General features: G+C 44.1%; 1 long non-coding RNA gene across 1 annotated transcript; it reads left to right on the forward strand.

Annotated features, from left to right (window-relative positions):
• LOC110260244 lies at positions 764 to 21086 on the forward strand. The gene is made up of 3 exons (XR_002343175.1): positions 764 to 1703; positions 1814 to 1918; positions 9190 to 21086. It is a non-coding gene; the product is annotated as an uncharacterized LOC110260244 (long non-coding RNA).

The following is a 24218-nucleotide window of genomic DNA, read 5'->3' on the forward strand; positions in this document are numbered from 1 at the left end:
CTCTGACACATTGTTGGATTTGCTATTTAGGTACAGGGTAGCCAGGATGGAAATTATTGATGTTATACTTAATTTTATCTACTCAATTTTTCTTTTAAATTTCATACCCAATCTAAATTTCCAAAATAAGAAATGAAAGGAAGATCCGAATACAGATAAGTGTAAGCGCTGGTTCTTGGCAATGAGTGCAGACCTCGATAAGCGTCTCCAGAAGGACAGTATATTCAAGACCTCGTGGAGAATCATTTTCTGCAGCTGTTTATTTTGGCCTGGAGAGCGCTGTGGCATGCTGAGTGTGGCTGCAGGCGGTGGGGTGGGGGGTGCTGCTGTCAGCAATGCGGCTGCTGTGAATTCCTTCCCTGACTTGGAATCCTCCTCATCCAGGCTGGCCCATGGCAGGACCCACTCTTTTCATCCAGGAGGCAGATCTTGCCCTCTGAGCATACTGTCCTGTGCCCTTGACCTAATGGCTGCCAGGTGTTTCCTTGTTGCTCACTGTCCACCCCGCATGCCCCTGTCCTGATAGTCCTGCCTAGTGGTTCCTAACAAGTTTTCCATTTCCAAGTAGGACATGCTGACATGAACCATGTCATGAGACCCCAGCTACACTTTCACTTTTTTTTTTTTTTTTTTTTTTTTTGGTCTTTTTAGGGCCATACCTATGGCATATGGAAATTCCCAGGCTAGTGGTCAAATCAGAGCTGTAGCTGCCAGCCTATGCCACAGCAACTCGGGATCTGAGCCACATCTGCGACCACAGCTCACTGCAACCCCTGATCCTTAACCCACTGACCGAGGCCACTCAGGGATACTGGTCAGATTCTTAACCCAATGAGCCACAATGGGAACTCCCACAACTTCAGTTCTGCCTGATGATTCCACAGTGTCCCTGGCCAGGGACCATTCCAGAATTTTTCTTAGTCACAATAGGCATCCAGTAGCCACAGATGCCACTGGATCCATCCAAACTCATCCCTCATGCCTCTTCCTAGGGAAAAAACTTTAAGGTTCTTGCTTTAGTGATAAATTCATTCAACAAACGTTAATTTTATGACCTCATTCTGGCATCTGTTTTCATGAAGCTGATGTGGGAAGTCAGGAAATTAATGGTAAAGAAACAAAAATTAAACTGCAGAGAGTGCTGAATGCTGTAAAGAAAATATGGAGAGGAAAGAGTGTAACTGGGAGAGAGAGGCCCTCGGAGGACATGAAGAGGGGAGTCAGGTGTTCAGTGAGACTGCAGTGTCCCCACATTCGAATGCAGTGTACTCCTGGAAACCAAGACAACATCAGTTCTTAATACAGTGAAATCCTACTGCCTATCCATCAGGCTTTCATTCATGAAAATCATCAAATGAGAAGGTAGAAATGGTGAGAGGTAAAGTACAATGTAAATCTTAAATTAAGATGACCAAAGGAACACGCTGAAGTCTTAAGAGGAAACATATATATGAAGAACCGCAGCTTCAGGTTAGAGAGTCTAATAATGAAAGCCTCACCTGTTGCCCAGGTGAGGCAGATGAAAGGATGCACCACCATCAGAGGCTTAGTTAGCTCTGCCATCACCTGTGTAGGACAAAACATGGATGGTGTCTGCTCACCCTGGGACGCTGTCCTGCTCGCAGCCTCTAGGCTATTCTCTGGCACAAGAGGTCCTGCTCTATATCACTTGAATCTGTTGGACTCAGAAACGGGAGCCAGGGGTATGTACCTGCTCTTAGGACAGCCAATCCAGAGGCTGACCAGGGACCTGTGAGCCAGCCCAAGGCGATAAGCTCTATGTCAGCAAGGTGCATGCTCTTTCTGCTACTAGGAAATACGGAAGCAGGACAAGAAGCAAGAAAACAGAGACCAAGAGAGAGGCCGAAGCAAATTAATGCTGAACACTGGGGAGAAGCCCATCCTTCTTCAGCTGCTGGTGAGTCAGTATGAGCAGTATCGGTCTACTCCTTAATCCCCCAGCCCTTCAGTGGCTCTGGCTGACTCCGGCTGCCAGTGTCTACATCCCTGGGTCTAAAGGCCTTATTTCCAGAAGCTATAGCAGGCTAGAGGCATTGCAGAATTAGCACCTCTCTGGAGCAGTCCTCAATCAATGGCTCACAGGGGTTGATACGCCAGCTCCCTCACCCGTTGGGCTGGGTATATCTGGGTTAGTGTTTTGCATCATGTCACAGTGAGAGGAAGCTTTTATGGCCCACTGTGATTGTCTTAATCACACATCCTTTATTGGCTGCCTGCTACTCTGTTCTCTTCCCTTCTCTACCGGTGTTTCCTGCACCTCCCAAATAAAGCAGTTGCATGTTAATTCTTGTCTCAGAGTTGCTTCCCTTAGGAGGCAAGAAAATGATTTAGATCCTAAAGCAACTTGGATCTAAACACCAGTTGCCAAGTCACTCCTGGATAGCTGCGCTTGGCATCTGGGGAGGTTTTCATTTTTCCTTTATCAGATAAATCCTTACTCAGCAAGTATCCATTACTAGTGACCAAAGGAGCCTAAATTCTCAAGGCAGGAAACAGGTGTCTGGGGAAGGAAGAAACTTTTGGTTTCTTAGAGATAGAACTATATCTTCCTTTAGGGAGTATTTTTGGTAAATATTTGTTTTGTTCTAGGATGTTCTATCAAAGCAAAGGCACAGTCTTAGTCAAAATATTTAACTAGGACTTCAAAACATCCTATTGTCGTGAATGTCCTATGATTGGCTGCAGTGCAAGCATCAATGACATTTAAGATAAGAGGTGACTGTCTAGTACATGACACTGTTTTGGTGAAAAGCTAATAACTAATGATATTGGGGAATTCTTTGGGAATAATACAGAGTTGGTGGTGAATGCTTATCTAATAGATGCCACTTAAAGAGGGCCAGAGAAACAGGTGATTCTATTATACTCGTTCTGGAGAGAAAATGTTTCTCTACAATTTGAATCTAGACCCGTGTGTGTGTAGAGAGAGTGGTTATATTATCATACATTCATATTAAAAATATTATGTACTAGAGTCCAGGAAGAAAATTCAGGAAACCTTGAAATGGCCAAAAATGACCTCTGAGTGTTGGCTGCAGCACACACTACCAGGATATCTCCAGCTCTCATTGTTGTTATTTTGTACTCTAGGTTGTAGAAAATGATAATAGTGAACATGATTGCTGTCCATAGAAATGCAAATGGGAGTTCCTTGGTAGCCTAGTGGTTAACGATTTGGGGTTGTCACTGGAGTGGCTTGGGTTCAATCCCTGGCCCAGGAAATTCTACATGCTTTGGGGCGTAGCCAAAAAAAGAAATGCAAATGAGTGGTATCAGGTGCAATTGATTATTGCCTGGTGGATCTTGACTAGTTTTGCTGTCATGTTAAATTCATTTCAGCATTTCACATTGCCTACATAGGTAAGGTATTTTAAATTCCCCTTTGAGGGAGTTCCTATTGCGATTCAGAAGATTAAGAACCCAACTAGTATCTATGAGGATGAGGGTTCGATCCCTAGCCACACCCAGTGGGTTAAAGGATCTGGCGTTGGCATGAGCTGTGGTGTAGGTGGTCACAGATGCGGCTCGGATCTATTGTGGCTGTGGCTGTTTTTTAGGCCGGCAGCTGCAGCTCCAATTGGACCCCTAGCCTGGGAACCTCCATATGCCATGGGTACAGCCCTAAAAAAGCAAAAAATAAAATTTTTCCTTTGAGCTGATTGTGACATCATGCTGGTCCCATCTTTGATTAATTAGTCAAATAAAATCTTTTGTTTGTATTCATTTTATACTAATATAAGAGTTATGATTTTACCCTTTAAAAAACTGCCCTTTGACAATGATACATAGGTAAGGGGAAAGAAACCGGGCTGTGCATTAGCATGAATTGTGCTGTCAAGCTTCAAAATATAGGGGTTTTGTCTGGAAATCATTGGGAAGTAAGTTCAGAGCCAGAGGAACATCTTTCGGGTGGAGACTGTCAGACTCCTCACAGGAGGCTGCCTGAAGTGGAACCAAGCATGCAGCCCTTGGAATCAAGCAGAGATGAGTCCAAGTTCGTATTCCACAGTTTTCTAGCTTTGTGGCTTTGGGCAAGACTCCGAACCCTTCTACACATCAGTTTTCCCATTTGCAAAACAGCAATATCTTAGGGTTCTTAAAGGGTTAAGTGAACTGGCACACATGATACCCTTCATGATGCCTGCACACATGAATCTGTGATAACTAGCTAGAACTAAATATATCACCATGTGAATTTTTAGCATGTTGCAAGAATAAAAGTGGTTGAGAATAGCATGTGGGAAAGCACTTCCTGAGCTGGGCCAGTCAGGACCAGTGACGGCCAAGGAGATGCAGGGGAAGCTGTGTGGGGTGGGAGGCCGTGGGCTGACAGAGGGAAGTCATCAATTACAAGATGAGCAGTTGGGAGGCTTTGGAGGAAAATGAAGTAGCCATTGTTCTTCTTTACTCTAGAGAGGCCGGTGCTGGAGTTTCTAACACAGATTACAAGGCCTACAAAGCCAGACCCCGAATGCCGTCAGAGAAGCCACGTGGAACAGGAAACTGAACGAATTCCATGCTTGATTGTTGTTGTTGTTTGTCTTTTTAGGGCCGCATCTGCAGCACATAGAATTCCCAGGCTAGGGATCTAATTGGAGCTGTGGCTGCTGGTCTACACCACAGCCACAGCAACGCAGGATCCACACCACATCTGTGACCTACACCACAGCTCAGGGCAACGCTGGATCCTTAACCCACTGATCAAGGCCAGGGATTGAACCTGTGTCCTCATGGATCCTAGTCAGATTCGTTTCCTATAAGTCACAACAGGAATTCCCATGCTTGGGTTTTGGCATCAATCCAGAGTTCTTGTCTGGGGAGGCCAAGGAAGGCAAAGGTAGGAACTGGAAGCCAGACCCACAGGCTAGACCTGAGAGTTCACAGTGTCAGAGTCAGCGGGCTGGGCCAGTCCTGGTCTTCCAGCCACAAGGTGAATGACAAGTCCTCACCCTTCGTTATAAGCTGTGAATGTTAGACTATGAGTCCATGAGGCCCCCTAGCCCAAAGGTGAATAAAAGTCACACACACACACACACACACACACACACACACTGCTTCTGAAAGTATCAGTGAGGGGCAGCCAAGAGGCTAATTATACCTGACTGGCATGGCTGCAACCCAGAGCCAGGCTTCCTATTGCTTGATTTCTTCTCTTCACAGGGTTTTGGGGAAGCACAGATCACTCACAAAAGAGGAAGGCATGGACATTTAAACAAGAGGCCCATTACTAGGCAAAATGTCCCCAGGACAGCATCCCTATTTCATTGCTGCTTCCTTTTTTCATTAGATAGTTTCACCTGAGCCCTTCTCTTTGTCTGGCTTTCTTTCATTTATAGAAGCGTTGAAAAATTTAATCCATGCACTCCCCAAAATAGAGTTCTCTGTTTAGCTGGGCAAATCCTCTTCTCAAGCTCTCGCCTCCTCGAATAAAGTTGAGGTGGGAGTCCCTGTCCGGCCAGTTAAATATATATCCTCATTGCTTTTAATGACTTAACTTGTTCTTTTTTTTTTTTTTTTTTTTTCTTTTTTTGCTATTTCTTGGGCCGCTCCTGCGGCATATGGAGGTTCCCAGGCTAGGGGTCCAATCAGAGCTGTAGCCACCGGCCTACGCCAGAGCCACAGCAACTCAGGATCCGAGCCGCGTCTGCAACCTACACCACAGCTCACGGCAACACCGGACCGTTAACCCACTGAGCAAGGGCAGGGATCGAACCTGCAACCTCATGGTTCCTAGTCGGATTCATTAACCACTGCGCCACGACGGGAACTCCTTAACTTGTTCTTTTATTCATAAATACTGCATCTTTTAGATTTCTTCCTCAATCCCTGGTCTTCCCAAGGCAGTAACTACTGTTAAATATGGATATGACCTTATGGAGGGGGAAGGGGGCCTTGGGCCCACAGACCGAGACCTCAGGGGCCTTCTGGAATTTATAAAAGGCCTCCACGTGTCCTCCTGCCACTTCACTGCAGCTGAAGCCTGTGGATGGTGATCTGAGGCCTGATCTCTTGGCTTGACAGGGTCTGGTGGTCTTCCCTTGCAGACTGGGCCTCCCCTTTGCACCTCAGCAAAGTTCTGCACTGACCTTTGGCTTAAGTTGTCTGTGCCAAAGCCTCAGCACAGACATGCCTCACCGTTTCTTCTATGATTATCATGGCACTTACCTTTCAGCTACCTGCTGATTACCTAAGGAGCTTCCACCCCATGGAGGAGGGGGCCTCAGGAGCATGAGTCAGACCTTGTCTAGTGTGGATTCCTGCTGATTGCATGGGGCCTCCCTGTGTCTCCTTCCAGGGTTCTAACCTGGGAGTGGGGCACAAGATCCCTCTGCTTTCAGTGTCCTCTCAACTAGCAGCATCCAATTCTTTGGAATGTGGTCTGAAGATCGGTCAGAACATCCTTGCCCTAGTGGACTTCCCCGACCTCTATCTTTTTTTCTCCTTCCTCTCTACACTGGACTGGGGAGGGACAGGCTTCCCCTTCCTTTTACTGTTGGTTGGAACTTCTCTTACACTATGGCTGCCTTCCTTAGAACAGCTAGTGTTACCACCCAGTTATCTTCCAACTTTAGAAGGGACTGCACCTTCTGAGCTGCCCAGCTTAACATGGAGCTGTGGAGCAAGCAAAGACCAAAGTGAAGCCATTAGCGTCTCAAAAATATATCTCTGGAGTTCGGGTTGTGGCTCAGCAGGTTAGGAACCTGACATAGTGTCTGCAAGGACGTGGATTCGATCCCTGGCCTCACTCAGTGGGTTAAGGATCTGGTCTTGCCAAAAGCTGTGGTGTAGGTCACAGATGCAGCTCAGATCTGGTGTTGCCCTGGCTGTGGCATACGCCAGCAGCTGTAGTTCCAATTTGACCCCTCACCAGGGAATTTCCATATGCCATAGGGGCAACCCTAAAAAAAAGAGGAAAAAGGTATCCCTGCATTCAGGTATTTAATCATCAGGACACCCTGGGCATCTAGACATACCAGGCACTGGCTGACATCAGAGACACAAACAGGAGGAAGACTAGGTTCCTGCTCTCAGAAGCCTCATAGGCTAGGTGAGGAGGCAGACTTGGCAGTGATCATTATAAACCAGTATGGATGGTTCCAGAGTGTAGGGTAAGAAGGTGCGGGAGAGCACCAGGAATGTGTGAGTTACTCTGTGGGGACCCGAGTGGTTCTGGGCAGGCTGCTCAGAGGAGATGATAGGTTAGCAGAACTAACCATTCAGAAAAGAGACAAGCCATCCCCACAGGCCAGTGAATGGAGACTGGACAGGAGATGATGAGCTTGGAGAACAACAAGTGGCTGGGGGCAGAAGGAGATGATGAGGTAAGGGGGTCTGACATCAGCATGTGAGTCTAAGGCTGAAGAATTTGGACTTAATTATGTGGGCAGTGGAGTCCTTTGGAGAGACCTGTCCATCCATGGTGTGTATCCCAGATCTTAGCCTCCCTTGACAGCGTATCTGGGGAAGGGGCATCTTTTCCCTTCTGTTCTGAGCCTGTTCCACACTGCAGCTGCTTTGCTCCTTCCTCCCAGGGCTGCCAGTGACCTTGTTTTTGGTCACTGCCTGAAGCCCCTGGACAGCTGTGCTGCTTGGCACACAGATGCTGCCTTTGCATCGTGGTGAGCAGAGAGGTGAACGTGGGGCTGTGCCCTTTGTATTTCCCCACCACCGTCACATAGTCTGTAAAGATACATCAAGCTATGGATGGGTCAGGGGAGTGCAGAAGTTTAACATTGCAGCAAGAATCTACTTGGAACTGAATATGGGTCCAAATCTCATGATCTGTAACTCTTAATGCCAGAAACCTCTGAACGCTGATTTTAAATGTTTGCACTCACCCATAGAGGCTCTACTCTGTGATATCACTGTTTGGTTATGTTTCCTGGCACTGTTTCTGGCTTCGGGACAGAGTATGCTCTCAGAGAGTGTCAGAGTTAACCTCAGTGCTAGGAGCTCACATCAATGGAATGACTATAGTCCAATTTGGCTCCATGACTGTGAATGAAGCAGTAACATGGTAACAACAAAATAGTTTTCCAGAAACAACGACCCTGATAATATGCTGCCAAGAGACGTAAAAGAGAAAGAGCCTTTCTCTAGATGCCTGAGAAATAAGGGCCTTTTTGCCATAGAATTTTAACTTAAAGCAGAATTTGTTTTCTCCGGCAGATAGCCTTCTGCTGGCAAACCTGAAGGTGTTTGTTTCAACCAGCTCTTTCTTACAATCGTAGTGAATCTTTCTCAGCAACAAAAGTTCACCCTGGGGATTAGTCAAAGACAAGCTTAAAGAATTCATTTAGGGCGTAAACGTATGTGCCTTAAATGGCACGTTTAGGAATATAAGCTTCATAATAGTGAAGAGTTTTTAAAGGTTTTTAAGCAAAGCATAAAAATACAGTCAATTCTCATTATTTTGGGGTAGTTATGATCTATAAAGTCATGGTAACACTGAATTAGCAAAGACTGACCTGTTCCTCTTGGGAAAATACAGGGTCAATGAAAATTAATGAAAAAATTAATATGAAAAAATACAAATGCTTAATATGATTATATAAACATGGCAGGACAATGATTTCTTTTTCATTTTTATATGTTAAAAGTGATCTTGGTAATAAAAATATGATTTGGTTAAAAAATAACAGAAAAATATTCGTACATTGTAAATGGAAGTTGGTAGCTATACTGAGGGGAAAAACCAAGCGTTAGTAAGTGTGGTTTGCCCCTTAGCTTTAGAATGTTCTCAGTAGTGCACTGTTATAAGCTGTAAGCTTATCTTTGTACCTTAGAGCAGGAAACTGGATGGGTGGGGTGTACCACCTCTTGTTATGATAAACAAAGGGAACAACATCAAAATTGAATTTCCATCTTCTACTACTGCATCCTAAAAGAGAGTGACTATATTTTGCTCAATATTCTTCCAATTTGCCTTAATTCCAGATTTCTTTTTTGTTGAAATTGCTAGCAAAAATTATTCTATGGTTTTACTTTTTAAAAACTCCAGTATACTTGCAGTAGACTCTATAAAAAAGTGCTTTTTTTGCTGAAAATGCCCACACGGCTGAAAAGGGGGAAAAATTGTACTGTAACAATAAGTGGATTTCAATTGTTTCAGCTCAGGTTACACAAAAGCCTAGGGATTTTTTTTTCTCTCTTTTTCTTTTCTTTTAGGAGGAAAGTGAATGAGCAAATGAATGAGCAAGTGAGTGAGGGAAGCTTGCCAATCCTGCTTTCTGCAAAGGAAATGTTTGCCACATGGACAGAAAAGATGACAGACCGCAGTTCCTCCAGCTGTAGCAAGATTAAAAAATGAATACTAATGATTGATTTCAAATTAGGCAGCTCTTTTTCTTTTGCCTGCAGCTGATGCGGTAAGGGATATGGAGTCTCAAGAGATCACTGGTGTTTAGGTGGCTGTAACTCACCCAATCACCATTTTTTTTTTTTTAAGTCCTTGTTATGTTCAGTTTCATGAGACTTCATGTTTTTAGCATTTTAATTGTGTTTGTTCACTCCAGTGATGAAACAGATTTTGTCCCCAGCCTGTTTTCCATCTGGTTGCTTTGTAATCATAAACAAACTAGGTTAGAAGTGATTTTTTTAAAGCCAAAACTCCCATTTTCTATTCTGTTTCATGTAGGTGAGCACTGGAATGAAATTATTTTCTAATTTTCTTCATGCGCATTTATTATTTAGGGTGTGTATGTGTGTATTTAAATATATGTATATATCATGTCTATATCTGCATATACTGTTATATGCACACATTAATATTTGTATGTGTATATATAATACTGATATATGCAGATATATACATGCACATACCTCTAGTTTTTCTCATTTATTGGCCCTTTAAAGATTTTCTGTTATATTCTTTCAGACTGTCATAGTTTTAGGACATGACCTGTGACCTCAGGTGTGTGCAGAAAGCGGACATCACCAACCGGGGAAGGCGGGTTTGTTTTGACCGCCGTATCAGGAAGGAAAGGGTTGTATAGACGTGAACTGGAGAACTCAGTGAGCATGTCTGACATGCTGAAAGTGGTGTGTTGGCCCCAGGGAAGCCTGGAAGGGTGGTGCCCTCCACACCATCTCTGTCCTGTGGGTCCAGGCAGTAAGGACGTTGAGGACGGATCCTCTGCTGGGTGGGCCATCAGTGCCCTCAGTGAAGGTAAACTCACACCCTCACATCGTAGCAGTTCTTTAAAACCAATCCTGTCTTTATTTAGAAAGATGCAGCGGGTGGTGAGGGGAGCCAGCAGAGGAGCTGGGCAGGATGGGGCAGGGCGGGGTGATTAGCACGCAGCCGTCTTTCTGTTCTTTATAGATCTGCCCACCTAGCCTGCCAGTTCAACTTTAGGGAAAGATCCTAGAGACTAGAGATGGTCCTGTGTCTCTCCGTGAGCAGCCCAGGGTCAGTGCTCCACACAGCCAGCTGGGGGACCAACGGGCTCTCCTTCTGCTCTCAGTGGCGGCCAGGTGCTGCCTGGTCCCCTGCAGCTGCACACGAGGCCCTGGAGAACCCGGAGCACTGCTGCTGCCTGGCAAATATTGCACGTTAGTGCCCCTAGATAAGGGCCCCTAGATGGGCAGCTGTGGCAAGCAGGGCTCTGAACAGGCTGGGAAGGCCATTCTGGGTCCTGTTTGTACCTATGCGTAGCTGCTGAGATGTTATGGGGTCAGGGGAAGACCAGGATGAGAGTGCACAAGGGGTGCAGGAGGAGAAAGGAGAGGGCCTCTCTCCTTCCCTCTTATCTATCACCCTCCATGGGCCACATATGCTCCTCTATGCTTCTTTTGAATCTGGATGCTATTTTAGGGGTCACTAGAAACAAAGAATAGTGAAAGAAAAGCTTGCTCCTAGATACATACCTAAATGCATGCCCAAGCTATCCTTAACTTACAGGACTATGCAACGTTGTCAAGACTCAAGGAGGGGTCTCCCCTCCTGCCTGCTTCAGAACTGGGCTCCATCAAGTACCCTCTCTCCAAATCTTCAACTTCCTTACATTTCCAGGCTCTTTTCTCTGGAAGCTAGCCCACAAATACAAGAATGCATGCAAGAATCTATCAGCCAAAGGAAAACAAACATTTATTTGAATTGGTGCTACCTCAATAAGTGTCCCCTTCCTTTTTATACAAATTCTCCAAAGAATAGCTGACACCCACTATCTCTACTCCTTCACCATATGTTTGCTCTCAGGGCGTTGTGATCTGTCTTCTGAGCTTCTGTTTGAAGGTTCTCATTGTTCACCAAAGCCCATCTCATTTTCAGCCAGTGGACTCTATTTATTCTTTATCTATCTGGACCTCCTTGAGGCACTGACATCAGAATGTAAATCTTATCTGTGCAGAGATTTCTGTTTTGTTCTCTGCTCTATCCACAGCATCTGGAATAGCGCCTGGTATGGAGTCTGGGCTCAGTAAGTATTACCTGAATGAATAAACTGATGAGTTCTTTCCCAAGACTAACTGAAGCGTCCACTCCTGGGCTTTGGTGACTCAGCACCCTCCTGGCTCTCCTTCCTGACCATCCTTTTTGCTTCTTTCACAGAGACCTTTCAGTGAACATCCTTGTGTTTTGCTGTTCCCCAGGGCTTTTCATCCTACTTTACTCTGAGTAATCTTATCAACTGGATGTTTTCGTGACCTCTGCATGCTGAGGAGTCCCAAATTATATCCTCAGCTGGGACCTGTCTTTGGAATTTCAGGCTCAAATATCCAAACATCTGTTGGTCATCTTTCCCTTGCACCCTATAAAATATCTCAAAAATCAACCTTTACTGAACCCTCAGTCTCATCCCCAGATCTGCTTCTTCTCTTGATCTCCAGTTATGGTAGCGCCCCTAGCCCTTATCACCAGAGCCAGTGTTAGCAAGGACTTTAGTATGAGCCCCTGCTTGGAGTTAGTCACATCTTTTTTGTGTCCGGCCAACTGGAAGGGCGGATCTGCCTTGGAAACCTGTTTACACAAGGGATTACAAGTTCTCTCGGGAAAGGACTCATCCTAAGGGATGGACAGAGTAGGCTGGCTTGAAATTGCTGACTCTAGAAAAGCTGATGGTCACTTTTTACCTTTTCTCCCTTTTAGATTCCCTTGGGATAGGAAACTCAGCACTTATTATGGTGACCCTTAATATAATCCTACTTATGCTAACTTGCCTCTTCAAAGTTTTAAAAATTCGCCTCTGCATCCTGATCATTTATTTGCCTGTTTGCCCTCAGCTCTGGTCCCCAGCTTTCCTCTGCTCTGCTCTGCATTGCAGGAAAGTGCATTTCCCTCATCAGTGGGGTTCCAGGTAGGGTTGGCCATGGGAGGCACTGCTGGAAGGCTGGAAGGTGGTGGCAGGGTGTTTTCCCTCCCCTGCTCTGCCTTTGACAGCCTCTTCCCGTGAGAGCTCTACTTCCCACCAGATGCCTCAGCTTTGGCTCTGCTAACTCTACCTCCTCCCTTTGTCCTTCCAGCCTAGGGGTAACAGGGACTTCTTGATTTCTCATTTGCAAACCTCCAGATTGCTCCTTTTGCCTCGCTTGGGCTTTTCATCAGCTTCATCACTGGACAATCAACCCACTATATTAGTTTTCCCTCTCTTTGAAAGACCCCGGTCATCCCCCTCCTATGTTTCTCTATCCCTGTGTCCCACCTCATCTTCCTTCCTCCAGTCTTTAAATTACCTTGAACCTGCTATAGCAATGTGTCTGTAACACAAATCTGATCTCGCCACTTCCATGTTTAAAACCCTTCCATGATTTCATGCACATCTAGGAAAAATTCTAGACCAAACACACCCAACAGGGTGGCCATTAGCTACATGTGACTATTCAGCACTTGAAATGTGGCCATCAGAATTGAGATGTGCTTATTATAAGAGTGAAATACTCAGTGTATTTTGAACACTTAGTGCAAAAGAAAGCTCAAAAAATACCTCATTAATTCCTTTTAATGTCAATTATGTGTTGAAATGATAAAAATTGATTATATTAGGTTTAAAAAATATTTTTTTAATTAATTTTAAATTTTACCTGTTTATCTTTTTTTTTTTTTTTTTTTGTCTTTTTAGGGCTGCACCTGTGGCATATGGATGTTCCCAGGCTAGGGGTTGAATAGGAGCTGCAGCTACTGGCCTGTACTACAGCCACAGGAATCCAGGATCCAAGCTGCATTTGTGACCTACACATAGTTCATGGCAATGCCGGATCTTAGCCCACTGAGTGAGGCCAGGGATCAAACCTGCATCCTCATGGATACTAGTCAGATTTGTTTCCATTGAGCCACTCCTATCTGCTTTTAAAAAAAAAAAAAATTATTGGAGTGTAGTTGATTTGCAATATTGTATTAGTTTCAGGTATACAGCAAAGTGAATCAGTTATACATACACATATATCCATTCATTTTCAGATGCTTCTCCATATAGGTTGTTATGTTTTTGCTGGGCTTTTAAAATGCGTATATTACAAAATTAAAAAATATAAATGCGGCTTTGCATTTCTTTGGGGCAGCACTGTTCCAGACTATGAGGCCCCCGGGATCTCCACCCTGCTCACCTCTCCAGCCTCACTGACACCACATGCTGCTTTTCACTTTAGGCTCTAGGAAAAACAGAGTCAGGATCTACTAGTTCTGACCCTTCCACCCCACCGCACCCCAGGTCAGTTAGCGTCACACTCCCAACTACTAGGGGTCATGCCCACCCCCACCTGCAGACTCACCCCCACCAGGAAAAAGAAAGGAATGCTGAGAAGAGTCCAGATAATGCAGATGCTGGGTTGAAGGCTGAAACTTTCCAGGAGAGGCTCAAAAATGTCGTGTGTTAAAACTTGGTGCACCTCCCTGAAAGATCTTGCTGGGTCTTCTCTTAGCTTTGATTCTTCCTTAGATAGTTGTTGATGCTCTTGAGTCATCCATTCACCCCGAGGCTGGTGGAATATGAGAAACCAGATCCTTCCTTCTCTTCCTTCCATTCAAAGGAATGGTCCTGTAACTCATCAGCTTCAAATAACAGAGTAGCCCCTGCTCCTAATAAAGCGGGCTTACCCAGGCTATGCTCTGTGTCTGCAGCTCTTGCTTGGAGGCTGCAGTGGAAGTTGAGGAAAGATGGGGTCAAGGTTTCAGAGGTGTTGATCCTGATAGCTCAGAGGCACAGCTAAGGCACACCACACTGTGTCCTGGCTCTGGGCCTTTGCTCATGTACCCTCTGCCCCACTCCCTACTTCTTCCCTCTCCCTGCTCACTCCACTTGTTCTAAAAGATGCATTTCAGCTGTTCTTCTGGGCTTGCTTTCCTGACCCCTGCCTATTAACACCAATGTTGGATTTATCACATCTTCTTTTTACCAATCTGTCAGTATGGCTCTCTCCCTCATTGCACTGTGTGAGTGTCTTAATAATGGCAACATTATCTTGTTCATCTTCGACTCTAGTGCCTGGCCAGAGCAATGATCAGTTAATATTAAATGAATAAATGGATGGATAGATGGGTGGGACGGGGGTGTGAATGATGAAAGTATTTCTGAGATTCCCCATAGTACCTGACATAATGTGTTACACAAATGGATCCATAAATATTACCATTTAACTGACGGAAAGTTAGGTTCCAAGATATGCTCATTAAACTAAGCTACAAAATCAAAATAAAAACCAGATTGCTGGTCTTGCTGCCAGTATTTTTGTATGTCAGGAATACCCCCAGATTTGGATTAAGTTTGGGGCCAGTTTAGCTGTAGACCCGGACAAAGACGGAAGAGGCAGATTGGCAGAGTGACGAGCTGTCACGTTTCCAACAGGACAAACAGCTCATCAGCCAAGAACTCTCTCTCTCAGATGTCAATTTACACATTTCTCAATTAATGATTAAATTCATTGCTATCTTTTTTGTTTGTTTGTTTGCTTTTTAGGGCCGCACTCTCGGCATATAGATGTTCCCAGGCTGGGGATCAAACTGAAGCTGTAGCTGCTGTCCTACACCACAGCTCACAGCAATGAGGGACCATTGAGAGAGGCCAGGGATCAAACCCGAATCCTCATGGATACTAGTCGGATTCGTTTCCGCTGAGCCACAATGGGAACTCCCTCATTGCTATCATTTTTATCTTGAATTTAATACTAGTGTATCCGAAGGTATACTGACTCCAGAGTGGGAAACCCGAGTCCTGGTTAATATCAGGATTTCCTGACAAGTCATGTATTCCCTCTGAATCTCTTTTTTCATCAGAAACTGGGAGAAATAGCACTTACTCTGCCTATTTCACCAGGTTGTGGTGAGAATCAAATTGAATTAGGTTCATGAAGAGCTTTGTAAACTATAAAATGTTGTACAAATGTTGGCTATTATAATAGTATTGTATATCATTTCTCAATTCCACAGGGACTTAGAAGGAAATAGTTGAATAAGAACATAATTTGATAGAAATATTTGCACATTCAATTATGTTTTATCGCAGCCTACCTGCCCAAATAGTTTTTTAATCTGTATTAATCTTAAATGCTGTTTTTATTAGCTGGAGTTTCAAAACACTTTAATAAACAAATCTCTCTGTGTATAGAATCCAATCTTTCTATTTGTCATGTTGGCAGTCTCAATTAAATGCCCTGACATGCATTTTAATTCTTTTTTTAAAATAAATAAGACACTTATCCCTTTTGAAGCTGAAGATGGACTAGGAAATATTTTGCTGGCCCAGAGTCATATGTGTGTGGGGGTACATGTGTGCATGTGCATGTGTGTATGTGCATGCAGGATGGTCATTACTTTATTGAGAACTTTGTTCGATTCTAGCTCAACACTGGCTTTTTCCATGCCCTTATGTTTACTTAATCAAATTTTAAGAATAGTATTTAAATTATAACTTACAGTAGGATGAATAATGGTCCCTAATGATAGCATGTCCTAATCCCTGGGACCTGTAAGTGTAACCTTAGATGGAAAAGGGATCTTTGCAAGTATAATTAAATTAAGGTGTTTGACATGGGGAAATTCTCCTGGATTATCCAGGAGGACCCCAAATGCAAACACAATTGTCCTTGTAACATAGAGACAGAGGGACCATTGACATGCAGACTCAGAGGAGAAGACCACATGACCACGGAGGCAGAGATGAAGTGATGTGGCCAAAAGCCATGGAATGCTGGCAGCCCCAGAAGCTGGGAGCAGCAAAGAGTAGTCTCTCAGAACCTCCAGGGAGTGACTCTGCTGGCACCTTGATTTTGGCCCATCGACACTTACTTTGGATTTCTGGCCTCTAGAGCTGTGAGCAAATAAATTTGTGTTGTTTGAAGCAGCCAACTTTGTGGCCAGTCATTTTAATGACTTTAGGAAACTCACACTAACCCTTCATGTGACTCAGCAGGAAAGGCACTTACTTATAAGAACTAGTTATAGATCAGTGATTCCTAACTTCCTCTGGATTTAATAAAAATGTGTTACTTGGAGTTCCCGTTGTGGCGCAGTAGTTAACCCATCCGACTAGGAACCATGAGGTTGTGGGTTCAATCCCTGGCCTTGCTCAGTGGGTTAATGATCCGACGTTGCCGTGAGCTGTGGTGTAGGTTGCAGACACGGCTCGGATCCAGCGTTGCCGTGGCTCTGATGTAGGCTGGCCACTACAGCTCCAATTAGACCCCTAGCCTGGGAACCTCCATATGCTGCGGGAGCGGCCATAGAAAAGGCAAAAAGACAAAAAAAAAAAAAGTGTTAACTGAGTTCTGTAAGGTACTGAAATGGTGCTGGGTGCATTAAGGCACATAAAGAAGTAGGAAACACTATCTTTCCCCCAGAGAGGCTTGCCATCTCGTTGAAGAACCAAAACAAATAGAAACAAAACATTGAGCACATAATTCAAGACAGTGCTTAAGTCGATGGATGAAGTCCTCACGTGGTGTGAACAAAGTGAGCTGAGTTAAGGGCCAGGATGAACAAAGTGGTCACAAGCAGGGAGTCTGTCAAAACTTTGGGGTCGAAAGTTCATGATGGGAAAAAGTGAAAATAAGTTCAGCAGTTAGGAAGGGACCCCTTGCAGAGGGAAAATCAAACACTAGACCATCAGCTTGATATTAGAGGAAGCAGGGACCATTAACTGTTTGGAGGCAGAAGAGTCAAAGGATGAAAGCCATGCCTAAGGAAGGCTCATTTGTTTCTGGTGAGGCAGGTTGTACATTCTAGTTTGCTTGGCAGTCTCCTTTCTCCCAGTAGACAGTATGCCTGCATCTGCATAATTGCTTCCAGACCCCAGATGGGAACCAAACCACCTTGAACCCAGCCTGGGTTCCGACCATCATAAGCCATGTTGACCTTTAGCCAGTCCAGGCTTCTCATCTGTGCCCTGGACAGTGCTTCCTCACCGGGATCACATATTGAGTTAACAAAGGTAAAGCAAATGGTTGTAGAGGGCTTAGCTCAGTGCAGGCTGGTACCTAGCACCCTGTGCTGTCCTGGATGCAATTAGCCAGGCCCTTCTTGCACTGTGCACTTCTTGCACTGTGACATTATTTTTTAGAATAAATTTTTGAACTTTTTCCTGAGAAATGTTTGGTACAGCTGTGATGCTGCTTGGGATAATTAGAAACATTCTGGGATGTCAGAAATAAGAAATACTTCTTTCAGTGTTCCCAAGTAGATGTAATTGATATATCCCCAGATTTGCCAGCTAAAAAACAAGAATATTCTTCCCTTAGTATCCAAATAGAAATGAAGCCCTACTCAGGGGCCACAGGAAGCCCCCTGTCTTTCTCTCTTTCTATATTTCTGTCTCTGTTTTCACTGTGTCTGCCCTGTAGCATATGGAGCTCCCCAGCCATGGATCAGATCCAAGCTGCAGTTGTGACCTAAGCCACAGCTGCAGCAACCCTGGATCCTTAACCCACTGTGCCAGGCTAGGGGCTGAACCTGTATCGCTGTGCTCCTAAGACGCCACCGATCCCAGTGCACCACAGCAGGAACTCCCCATCCCCTTTCTGAATATACCTCTCAAGTGGTTTCTGGACATCCTGGAGGAAGGCATACAATTTGTTGAATCCTGGCTCTCTGGAGCTCTGCGAATCTCCTAGTTCAGACTGTGTTTGGCTTCTTCAGGCTGGTCTTGGCCCCCGTGCCTGGTGCACTGAGCAGGAACTCTGGTTGCTCCCTCTGGTCCTCATAGCCAAGCAGAGACTGGGCTTTGGAAGGGGAAACAGACATCCAGCCTAAAGAGTAATAGGCACTGCTGCTCAGGTGCTCCTAAGGGTCCTGTGCCCAGACCCATCTGAGACCAAGGAGTATTAAAGGAAACTTCTATCAGGCGGGGCCAGGTCAATCCCCACCAAAGAGCATGCCCAGGCATCTTCCTACCATGGCGTCCAGCCACAGGAAGAGAAATTCCTTCCCTCCTCCATCCTGGGCCAACTCATTCCCACACAAGATGGCTGTCAGTGGGAAAATCCATTTTCCTCAGCAAGGCTTAACCCCCACACATGGCTAGGCTTCCTCCACAGACCAGACAAAGCCCTCGAATGGTTAGTTATATGTCAGGACACTGATGATCAAATCCGGAGAGCCCTGGTCTGTGCCTGTTTCCACCTTCTCAAGGTCTTCCTCAGCTTTCAGCTTAAGGTGAAGGTAAGTCAGACTGCTTCTCCCTCCTGCTGTGGCTCAGGTTCACAACCCCTTGTACATATTTGTGCATTAAGACACCCAAATAACTTCATGAAACAAGAATCTTCAAGGACAATCCAGCCTCACCTCCATCCTTAATTTTCATTCAACAAATATTTTTAAATGCCTATTATGTGGCCAGCACTGCTTTAGGGACTGGAATACAGCAGGGAACAAAGCAAAACCCTACCCTCGGGGTCTGGTGTTTCATTCTGGTGAGGGGAAGCAGTAAACAAACATAAAACTGGGATCTATCAATTGAATGTACTTGCTGAAAAGGAATAAAAGCCGAGGGAAGGGATAAGCAGTGATGGGGGAGAATATCTGCAGAGGGTAAAGAGGGAGGGTTTTTCTGATAAGGATACATTTGAGCAGGGTCCTGAATCAAGGGAAGGGGCATGACAGGGGCTAACGACACCCCGGCATCCTTCATCCTTCAGTGGCTTTTGTAACAGTACCTCAGAGCTCTTGCTAAGCCAATAGATGACATCTGTACTGATGATATTTCCCAGCTTTCCTTGCAACTCTGGGTGCCATGGACTAATTTGGGGCCAACTGGATCTGAGAAGTGATGTGTGTAACTTCTGAGTCATCTTTTTAAAGACATTTACTTTTTTCCTGCCAACTGGGAAATGGTAACAACTGGAGCAACCTTGGAGACCATACCGTGAGATGGGAGAGCTGCCCTGACATGAGAGAGAAATACAATTCTATTCTGAATTAAGTGCTATGTTTGGTTAGAGTCGCTTGGCTTGTAGCTCAGCTAATTCACAGAAGGAGCTGTGTGGGTTTGTAGGGAGGCACTTTTCTAGCAAGGGTAATAGTGTCAGCAGAGACTGTAAAGTAGGAACTTACCAGGAATGTTAGAGGAACAGCAAAGAGGTCACTGGCGTTGGAGTGGAGCAGTAGGAGATGAAATTAGGAAAGTGTCAGAGGAGAGATCATGTAGTCCGTGGGCACCTTCCCTGCGGCTTGGGGTTTTATTCTTGTGAGCTGTGGATGTACGGCTGGAGCAAAGGAATGACATGATGTGACTCTGGTTTTCAAAAGATCATCCTCACTGTTATGAATAGAGCATGGAAGCAGGGTGGAAATGTGGAGAGACTAGTTTAGAGGTTATCACAGTATCCCAGCAAGAGAGCACAGTGGCTTGAAGTAGGGTGCCAATGGTGGTGCACTTACAGCGTTTTTCTCAAGTGTGCTATTTCCCATGTACTGATGAATTGCAAATGAGAGAAAGAAGTGCGGGTGATAAGTATAGAAGGAATTGACATGGGAATTAGAAGATCATATGAGGAGGTCTGGGAGTGGAGGAGTTAAGTGACTTACGTTTTCTTTGCTCACAAGCTTTGTATGACCACCTTCTGTTTACGTAATTGTAATTAAGCTTATCTCAGCCTCTATCAATCAGACTCTACAGCATGAACTCTGCCACCTGTCTTTCCTCTATTTGACCTCTGCTCTGTCTTCCTGTCTTTAGTCTAAGTCTAATTCAGCCCATTCATCCATTTGGGGAGACGTTCAGTGTCAGCAGAAGATAGTGATCTCTGAGTGACATACCTCAATTACCTTCTTTCTCAAAAGCACTTAGGGAAAGAGAAAATGAGAACAGGGATAAGGACTCAATGTTGGAGATATGCACTGTAATTGGAGAAGGGATGGGAGGTTGAAATGCTGAGGAAAGTCAGGAGGGAGGAGAAAGCCCAAGGCTGGGACTGTGGGGAAAAGTGAAAGTTGTGCAGAGGGAGACGGGGCAGGTATGAATGGACCAGAGGTGAGGGGAAATGATGACAGTCCATGCTAGGGACCAGCAAACAGGAGGAATGACCTTGCTTCTCCTTTTGTAATGGAGCAGATAATACGTGCCCTGTAAATCACTGGGATCAAGTAATCTTGAGGAAGTGGTCCCAAGAGAATTGTCACACTTTCAAGATCTGATTATAAATTAGGTATGAGCCCAGTTGTTCCTATAGGAAACACGGCAATGTTAGCACCATCCTCTGTCCAAGGGTGTACAAATGACTTAATGTGAGAAACCCTTCTTCATTTCCAGGGGAAAATTATCCATGGCCATTTCAAGCCATCTAGGGAAACCCAAACCCAAACTCCAGGGATGACTTTGTTTTGTCATTTGATAAGAGAACGTTCCCAGAATGGGCAGTCATTGAAAGTGGAACAGGATAACCTTAAAGCTGCTTTAGAGACTGGAAAATATTCAGCATTATGAAGCAAACATGGAGGGACACATGTTTTAAATCAGTGATTAACACGTTAAATACATGTTTATGCAAGGGGCGCCTTCTTCTTCTTTTTTTAAATTTATTTTTTTGTTATTCAATGAATTTATTACATGTACAATGAACATCACATAATCACCATTTCCCTTTATGATTTGTAGCTAACAATAAATTTTTTTTTTTTTTTTTTTGTCTTTTTGCCTTTTCTAGGGCCGCTTCCGGCGGCATATGGAAGTTCCTAGTCTAGGGGTCCAATCGGAGCTGTAGCCGCTGGCCTACGCCACAGCCACTGCAACATGGGATCCGAGCCGTGTCTGCAACCTACACCACCACTCACAGCAACACCGGATCCCCAACCCACTGAGCAAGGCCAGGGATCAAACCCACAACCCCATGGTTCCTAGTCGGATTCGCTAACCACTGCGCCATGATGGGAACTCCAAGCTAACAATAAAATTTAACATGAAAATGAGAATGACTAGAATATTAGCATTATTTACATATAAGTTTCTGTTTGAGCAAGCAGGCCTCTAGGTTATAGGAAATATGGTCAAAATGTATATATTTTAAAAGCAACTCTTGTACTCTGTTGGTAGGGCTGTAAAATGGTGTGGCCACTCTGAAAAATATTGTGACAGTTTCTCAAAAAATAACAAAATAATTACCACATGAGCCAGTAATTCCATTTTGGGGTATATACCTAAAGTAATGGAAAAATAGGGACCCCAAATCTGTTTATACACCCATGCTCTTAGCAGCACTATTCATAATAGCCAAGTGGTAGAGGCAACCAAGTGTCCATTGACAGATAAATGGATAAACACAATGTGGGATATACATACAGTGAGCTTAAAAAGAAAGGAAATCCTGACACATGCTAAAACACAGATGAACATGGAGGATATTATGCTGCATGAAATAAGCCAGTCACTCAAACATGAAGACCACTTATACGAGGTACATAGAGTAGTTGAATTCACAGAGACAGAGAGTCGAAGGGTGGTTGCTGGAGTGGGGTGGGGAAAGAAGAGTTTATTGTTTAATGAGTACGGAGTTTCAGTTTTGCAAGATTAGAAAGTTCTAGAGGTGGGTGGTTGCACAACAATGTGAATGAGTTTAATGCCACTGAACCATACACTTCAAAATGGTTAAGATGGAACTTTATGTCATGTGTCTTTGACCACAATGAAAACTAATTTTCAAAAATAGATAAAAACAAACAAAATACAACAGGAAGAAATTTTAAAACTTCTGGGCTTCGTAAAATCAGCAGCCATTTATTTTGTCTTCGGTTTGAGGCATCTCATTTTGTGTTTTGCTCAGAGAGTAATTCCCTAATGTGATGCTTACACATTCCCCACTGTCCAAACCGTGATTGCTCTGCCTGCTGCTACATTCCAAGAGTTCCTGTCCTAATTAACATTTCAGTCTAATAAGATTTTCTGGCTCCTAAAGTGTGATCTATCAATTGTTGACATATCTTGGGATATGGCCAGGCATAACCCAGTTAACTGCAGTAGGACAGGCAGCCTGGGAGGGGCTGGGGAAAAGCACCAGGGAACAGGTGCCAAGAAAAAAATGCAGTCAGAAGGATAGGTAGCAGGACAGGAATGAGTGTAGGGATGGTCCAGCATCACACGGTGGCAGTGAGCCCCAGTGGAATTCTGGCAGGTGGTGACACTCTGGGATACATTAGGAACTTAGATGGGTGGAAGATACTGGGGAAGGTTGTTTGCAGCTCATGGTTAGGATTTCTCCAAAACAGGAGATTGACAAGAGCATGGCAGAGCCTTGAGCCTCAAGAGCCTAAGAATTCTAACAGGTTGTAAAAGCAAGATTCTTGGCCCTCAGAATCTTAGTTACCAAATCTTGCCACAGAGAAGATCCAGCAAGGATGACTGAACCAAACCTCTAGACTTAAACTAGTTTGGTTCAGTTACCCTTGCTGGATCATCTCTGTGGCAAGATATGGTAACTAGGATTCTGAGTGCTGACAATCTTGCATTGCATCAGAATTGCCCCCTTGCATTGCATCAGAATTGCCAGAGGCTGAGCAGGGCATAGATTAGGGCCAGGAGGACCACAGACCAGCCGACTAGTCAACCATGTCTTGTGATAAAATATAGTTGAATCATCCATGCTAAAAACATGGAGCTTTTGGAGTGGTTAGTATTCTAGGTGGCTTCTCTAATATAAGGAGACTGTCAGTGAAGAACCTAGCATTCTGAAGATCACAAAGTGTGTCAATTTCTAAACCTACAACATGAAGAATACCTGGACACAAAGCAGTCTAAGCTTTGTGTCTTGGCTGGAAGGAAACGTCTTGGCAAAATATTCATCCCTAATATTTCTCTGGTGTAATCAACGAATGCCATATACTCCTAACTGACCTCATCAAGATAAGGATCCTGGAACAGCACAGAGTTAACTGTTGAGCCTGGTGAGCAGATCCATGATCAGAAACAGACTTTTGTATATTTAATATATTATAATAATTTTATTATTATAATTTTATCTATTATAATGCTATTATTACATTATTATAATTGTGAGTTTATAACAGAATTTTATATATTTAATATTTTATTATAAATTTATACTTTTAATTTTGTATATTTAATATATTGTTATGGTTATAATATAATTTTGTATATTTAATTTATTATTATAATTTTATAATTTTGTATATTAATTTATTATAATTTTGTATATTTAGTATATTATTATAATTTTACACACACACACACACACAAAATCCATTTCAGGTCCTGATGGGAAGGTATACAAAACTTTAGGCTTCACAGCAGAGAGAAAGCAGCTATAAACCAGTGAAAAAATCTTCATACTGTCCTTCCAGAACTTGGGTTAAGTGCCTGCTGTGAATGGTGCTGTCAGATCTGTAAATGGGGCAGTGCTGGCATTCTCAGAGGAAGAAACTAAGTCCGGAAGCTTAACTTATTTTCTCAAGGTCTCCTGTCCAGACAACAGCAGTCCTGAGGTAGAATCTGAGGGTGAAGAGAGTGAAGAAGAACTAGAAGGTCAGGCCCAGCCAGAGAGGAAGTCACAAGAGCACCCACCACTGTGTTGTAAGAAGCCCTCCTCACCACCATGTGCTCTGGAAAATCTCTGGTCTGGAACCATAGTTAGGCAGTCCCCCAGCTTAGGCAGCTTAGACCTTAGAGTACAGTGAATACCTTTATTCGTTTTAAAAAATCAGGTAAAATGACAATTTGCAGGGTGACAAGAGTTTTGTGACCTTTGCTGAGAAGCAAGTGGAAGAACCGACCCTCCAGGGAGACCCTCTCCTCTAAGCATCACAGTTACCCCCCAACCCTCAT

Source organism: Sus scrofa, chromosome 1 (genome assembly GCF_000003025.6).
Source record: "Sus scrofa isolate TJ Tabasco breed Duroc chromosome 1, Sscrofa11.1, whole genome shotgun sequence".
Lineage (NCBI taxonomy): Eukaryota > Metazoa > Chordata > Mammalia > Artiodactyla > Suidae > Sus > Sus scrofa.